The sequence below is a fragment of the Fragaria vesca genome, linkage group LG4 (assembly GCF_000184155.1).
Source record: "Fragaria vesca subsp. vesca linkage group LG4, FraVesHawaii_1.0, whole genome shotgun sequence".
NCBI classification, from domain to species: domain Eukaryota; kingdom Viridiplantae; phylum Streptophyta; class Magnoliopsida; order Rosales; family Rosaceae; genus Fragaria; species Fragaria vesca.
The window spans coordinates 17,078,262-17,085,165 of record NC_020494.1 but is presented as its reverse complement, the minus strand read 5'-3'; the positions used below and the strand labels follow the sequence as shown (position 1 = coordinate 17,085,165).

Sequence of the window (6,904 nt, the reverse complement as noted above, 5' to 3'; positions counted from 1 at the left end):
AAAAAAATAATCCAAAACACATAACAAAAAAAAAGAAACATTGATGAAATTAGAAGTACTAAAATACAACAAGAACATAGGTGCATAGGTGCTAAATTACATCCCACTTTAAAAGTACTAAACATCCCACATTAAAAATTAACCCTCAAACAACAACTAAAAATATCCAAAATCACACAAGCAAAAAAAAGAACATGAATGAAATTAAAAGTATTATTTTAGACCAAATTAAGTGTGGTTGAGTGCATTGTAACACCATGCAACCCAAAAATCAAGTATAAAATGAATAAAATCAAGTATTCTAATATTATGGGACGAGACGGGATTTTTCGGGATAGTCCCGTCCCATCCCGTCCCGTTATGGTAATGTTAAAACGGGACGGGACGGGACGGGACGGGATTACTATTTTCAAAACCTATCTCGTCCTGTCCCGCTAACTTTCGGGACGGGACCGGTACGGGATTGGGATTCCGGTACTAAGTGCCCAGCCCTACTTTGTTCTCTTTGGCTCCGAAGACGACCCCGATGAAACAAGTACTTGAGATGCAGCAGATTCAGAATCTCCGGAGAAACCCCACACCAACAGTGCAACGGCGCCAATGGCGCCTAATGCAAGTGCAACAACCTCTGCAGCTTCCATATTATTATTTTGCATCTAATATATATCAAGGTGAAGTGTGCTGATCGACTAACCCCGATTGATACTGTAGTTGTTGTACTTAATTGGAGGTGCTTATGTATTGATAGGGTAAAAGTTGATGCATATTCCCAGTAAAGGGAATTTAAAGTCTGCAAATCTGCGCTTGGTTAATAGCCGCTAGCGTTGTGATTTACTCAACTCGACTTTTCCTATTACATGATATGGTTTCGTTTCAACTTATGGTAAAACCGTTTCAAATAAAGAAAAAGGAAAAAAAAGACAAAAACAAAAAAGAGGTTTTAACCAAATTACTACTCTACCTTTCACCTTAATATATATCAATTTGCTACTCGAACTTTTATTTCAGTCAATTTACTACCCTAACTTTTCATAATTAGCTAATTTGCTACCCTAACTATTAGTTATACTAATTTACTACTTTATATTTTTAAAAGGGCGCGTCTATTGCCACCCCATAAACCAATTTGTTCACCCCACACGTTGTTGATTTATTGAATGACTAATATACCCTAATGTAAAATTATAGCAAGGGACAATAAGTTGTTACAAATTACAAATTATTATTTTTAGATAAACACGTATTTCAGAAACCTTATACCCAGAATTTATCATATTCGATCTTTCTATGAAGTGTGAAGAAGACACTAGCTAGCATTCAACTAAAAATGAGGTGAATTGTTTATATATATATATATATATTTTCTTTGTTGATGCTTCGTCTATCCCTTTATTTATTATTTCTCATATCAATTTTGTATGTAAATTTTCATGTCTAATCGATCACTTATATATATTCGAATTTTTTTTTCATCGGCGTCAGAGCTTTTTCAAAGTAGAGTTTACAGATATTGTGCATTTTGATATCCACAGATACTAATGAGTTGTTAAGTTTGAGAGTTTTTTCTTGTTCTTTAATTGATCAGATTTATACTTTAATATGATTTTTATTATTAAGTTTGTGATTCGACTTACCCGGCCAAATGATATTAATCTTATGGTTTTCTTCAATTTCATTTTGTTTTTGGTATTCAATGGCTATTGGAATAGACTGATATTGTGTATATTGTAAATCGGTGAATAAAGTAAATTAAAATTAAAATTAAAAAATATATAGGCGGGTTGAGAAGAGATCGAATGTTGGGTGAAAGAGCAAATCTGAAATTGAAAAAAATATATGTAAGGTGAAAAAAGAATTTAGGGTGAACAAAGCAAAAATAGAAAAAGAGTATTTTAGGTACTGTAAATGGGTGAACAAAATAGACTTATAATTAAAAATATATAAACGGGGTGTGAAAAGAACGTGAGGTGAACAAAGTGGTTTGTAGGGTGACAATAGAAACACCCTTTTAAAATTAGCCAACTTGTTATATTTTTGTTAATTTTTTTTATCCAAACATGAATTACTAAATTCTAAATAAAGTAGATTTTACATGAAGAAGATTTGGCTCAGATTAAAGTTAGTCGATATTGAAATTTTAATAAATAAATTAATTAATCTTGAAAGCCTAAATTAATAAATTTTATAAAAAGGTAGTGTATTAACATATTTAATAGTTAGAGTAACAAATTATCTAATTATGAAAAACAAAGGTAGCAAGCTCATGAGCACGTACCAGTCCAGAGGTACGTACTCTTTCCATTTTCATACATATACACATACAATTATACAAACGCCATATAACAAAAGCAAGCTACAGTACTACGTACCGGTACCAGTAGTCCAGTACTACTACAGACCTATACTGGTACTTATTTATATATATGTTACACATACATAGTACGTACGCACGTCCAGGACCTACTTATTCTGTTTGCTACCAGAGCGGAGGCCTTGAAAGTAGCCCTTAGGGTTGCTCTCGAAAACCTCCCTGGATATTGTAGCGCCTGAACCTCCAGGGGCCTTCATGGTTCCACCAGAATTGGCACCCGAGGACGTTTGTCCTCCGCCACCACCACCCCATCCTCCGCCCCAACCACCACCAGTACCCAAGACACCTCCCATGTTGTAATAAAGCACTCCAAATGCAGGTTCACAGTTCACTCACTTAGATCTGGTGAAGGATATGTACTCGGACGGTGGTGCTTTATATTAATGGTAGCTAGCGTTGGATCAAAGCTAGAGTTTCGGAGAAGCCAGTGCTTTATATAAAGGCATAAAGCTAGTTGTTTTTTTTTTTTTTTTTTGTGTGTGGCTAAAGCTAGCGCTTTATATAAACCGCGTTGCAGAAATATATTGGCCTTCCATTTACCTTGTTCGTGTAACTGTCTTGGCTCGCCTCGATGATAAACACGTAAGCTGTCAAAATTATCATGTTACTGTACATGGTTCTTATCCCCTTCGCTATCTTCTTGGTTAAGTCTCTAAGTAATATCGACGTGTCGTTTATGTAGTTCCTCGTGTGGCCGGCTTAGATCAAACTGACCTGATTGAATAGACTGGTGTTGCATCCATGCATTGGTTCAGGAAATTCGACGAGTCGTAGTTAAGAGATTTCCAACATTTTGTTTTGTTTAGAGATGTAAATATTTTGTGTTTCTTTTTTACTTGCTTGCACGCCGTACGCATATATACGATGTAAATAAGCACTTCATGTAGCCCAGCAACAACTATCATCATTTTCACGTATGAATATACGATAGAGAAAACAAGACATTAAAATTAATGAAAATAACACTAGGAATCTAGGATCCAAGCTAAGGCGTTGCATTAGCAGAAAGCAGAGAGACTGGGAACATTAACTTAATATATGAACGCATGGCAGCCATTCCAAACCGCTAGCTTATTCATCATGTAGTCTCATCCTCGATGGCTTCTTTGTTCTCGTTTGATCCGCAGACGAGCCCGATGGAACAGCTACTTCAGAATCTCCATAGATTGCACACACTACAAGTACTAAAACAAGGGCACCAGTAACTACACATGCAGCAGCGGCAGCACCCATATTTGTACCTAGCTCTAACAGAGTGATCGCGCTTTGTGCTGAGTGCTGACTAACCCCAATTGATATTGTAGCTTTCTGCTCTTGGAGGGTGCTTATATATTGATAGGGTCAGATATAATGCATAGCCACAGTGCATGCACTTATGCGAATTTCAAGTCTATGATTATTAGCGGACCGTTGTGATTTACTCGGCTTTTCCTATTACCTATGAAGCTTTCATCTGGGGTTTCGTCAATTCGTTTCAACTTCAATGTATGAGCTTTTTCTTCTGAATGCACATTGACTGAGGGAAAAAACAAAAAAATTGACATAAAAATGAAAATATCGGTTGTTGACTTGATTGTTGTTGTTGCATGTTGTCATCCTGGAAGAGTCCCTCTGCAAAGTGCAAACCCTAGTAAGTGCTAATCGGTTTTCTAAGCTAGCTGCTATCCGCTTTCGAAATAGTTCTTGTATGCAAAGACTTGTCTATGAGAAAGACAGCCAAAAAACGAACAGAAAGCAAGAGCATGTACCAGTCCAGAGGTACGTACTCTTTTTATTTTCATACAACTACGTGCACATACAAACGCCGTATAACAAAACCAAGCTAGAATACGACGTACCGGTACCAGTAGTAGTCCGGTACTACAGACGTATACTGGTACTTCTTTATACATATATGTTACACATACATAGTACGTACGTACGTGCGTCAAGGACCTAGCTACTACTATTTGCTACTAGAGTGGAGGCCCTGAAAGTAGCCCTGAGGGTTGCTTTCGAAAGCCGCCCTGGAAATTGTATCGCCTGATCCTCCAGGGGCCTTCATGGCTCCACCAGAACTCGCACCCGAGGACGCTCGCCCTCCTCCTCCACCACCAGCTTTGGCTCCTCCGCCGCCAGCACCTTTGGCTCCTCCGCCGCCAGCACCTTTGGCCCCTCCTCCTCCACCGCCTTTGGCACCTCCTCCGCCAGCACCTTTGGCCCCTCCTCCTCCGCCGCCTTTAGCACCTCCTCCTCCGCCACCACCACCCCCCTTGGCACCTCCCATGTTCACAGTTCACTCACTATATGCAATGCATGCATGACCGATATGACCTTCTATATATATGACCTAGCCAGCTGCTGCATGCATGACAGCATGAGTCGGTCGATCTCAAATTAATTAATTTATGCATGGATTAATATATTCATTAGTGTTGTCCAGGGCCTTCCATTTACCTTCTTCGTGTCATTTGAACATCTACCATGACTGTCTTGGCTGGCCTCGTTGATAAACACGTAAGCTGTCAAAATTATCCTGTTACTGTTCATTGTTCTTATCTCCCTTCGGTATCGGCTTAGAACGACTTCGGATCGATATCGGATTGTCAGAAATATTGCTGCTTTAATCTTTACTCTCCTGGGTTAAGTCTCTGAGTACTATCGACGTGTCTTTTACGTAGTTCCTCGTGTGGCTTATATCAAACTGATCTAACTGGTTACAGACTTGATTACAGTGGTGTTGCATCCATGCATTGGTTCAGGAAATTCGAAGAGCTAGTAAGAGTTTTCACTTTTCAACTGTCTTGTTTTACCGTATAGAAGTTGAACGGGTCTCTGATAGATCGACTCTGTTGTAACTTGTAACTGATGGTAAATGTGCATGGTAATTGGTAAAACGACCGTATAGAAGAATTTTCTTATGTCATATGATATGGCACTGATTGTGATTTGGGCTATAGCATACCCATTTCACCTAATCAGTTTTAAACTTCCAATCAAATACATCTCCTAATACGTATAGTTGAAGTACCACGCACGTACTGCATATAGCCAGCAGCGATGATGATATGAATATCTGACAGAAAATAAGACATAAAAAGAACACTAGAAATCTAGGATCCAAGATAATGCGTTGCATTAGCAGAAAGCAGAGACTGGGAACATTAACTTAATATATGAACGCATGGCATCATTCTTTAACCAAAACGCTTATTCATCATGTAGTCTCATCCTCGGTGACTTCTTTGTTCTCGTTTGACCCGCAGACGAGCCCGATGGAACAGCTACTTCAGATTCAGCAGAATCTCCATAGATTGCACACACTACAAATGCTAAAACAAGGGCACCAGCAAGTACCGCAGCAGCACCCATATTTGTATATAACAGAGTAACCCCAATTGATATTGTAGCTTTCTGCTCTTGGAGAGCTGGAGGGTGCCTATATATTGATATATAGGGTCAGATTTAATGCATGCACCTTGGTTATGCGAATTTGAAAAATCTGTATGTATTGATTACTAGCTAGCAGAGCGCTGTGATTTAATTACTTGGCTTTTCCTATCACCAATCAAGCTTTCATTTAATTTGGGGTTTCGTTTCAACTTCAATGTATGAGCTTTTTGATTCTGAATGCACAAAGAAAAAAGAAAAAAGAAAATAATAAATTGACCTAAAAATAAATAAGTCGCCGTTGCCGGGGATCGAACCCGGGTCACCCGGGTGACAGGCGGGAATACTTACCACTATACTACAACAACCTTGTTAATAATTATGTCAGAGTTTTTGTAATGACGGTGAGACGAGAAAATCTTAGGTGCGACAGACGCACCACCTGTTCTGTGCGACCAGCCACTCATAAACCAACACGTATGCTATTTTTGCTATTTCATCACTGCTGGAAAAAAGCTTCAAATTCTCAGAGATCTTCAATTTCTCGCCGACTTGCAACACATTCTTCACAAATCGCACGCTCTTCAACTCACCGATGCAAATTCCAACCCAATCTCCATATTTTCATCACCATGTCTACCGCCGCCGTTACTACCGCTCAGACTGGCCGTGGAAAACCCAGGGCCACCAAATCCACTTCCTGGTCCCAATAACGGAGCCAAGATGAAATTGTCACATTGGTTCATTGTAACGCACGAAAAAAAAAAAAATCAATGTAACACACCATATTCAAGAGAGGTTATAGGAAAAAGACAACATATTTGCTAAACCTAAAGCTGATAATCTATTTTGGATGATACAGCTGTTCTAGAGTTTGAACACTGATTTTAGTTCAGTAGCAACACCAACTTCCATTTAGTTTGAACATGACTAGTAATAGATAACACAGCAGCAAGCACTCAAGGTGTTAATCTTCTTGTGTTGGCATTGGTTATACCACATTATTCGTCTGGGCTAGTAATTTACAGCACTAATAATAGATAACACAGAAGCATCTCTTACAACAACAAGCACTAGTAAAATTTCAGCCTTCAAAATCTCACCTGGGCTCCAGCCTAGTCAAGACTAGGCTGGATCCGCCCCTGTCTGGTCCGCCAAGGCCGA

The 6,904-nt window shown here is 38.9% G+C and overlaps 1 non-coding gene across 1 annotated transcript; it reads right to left on the bottom strand.

Moving 5' to 3' along the window:
* Positions 1-6,036: 6,036 nt before the first annotated feature.
* Positions 6,037-6,108, bottom strand: TRNAD-GUC. The gene has a single exon. It is a non-coding gene; the product is annotated as a tRNA-Asp (tRNA).
* Positions 6,109-6,904: the final 796 nt, after the last annotated feature.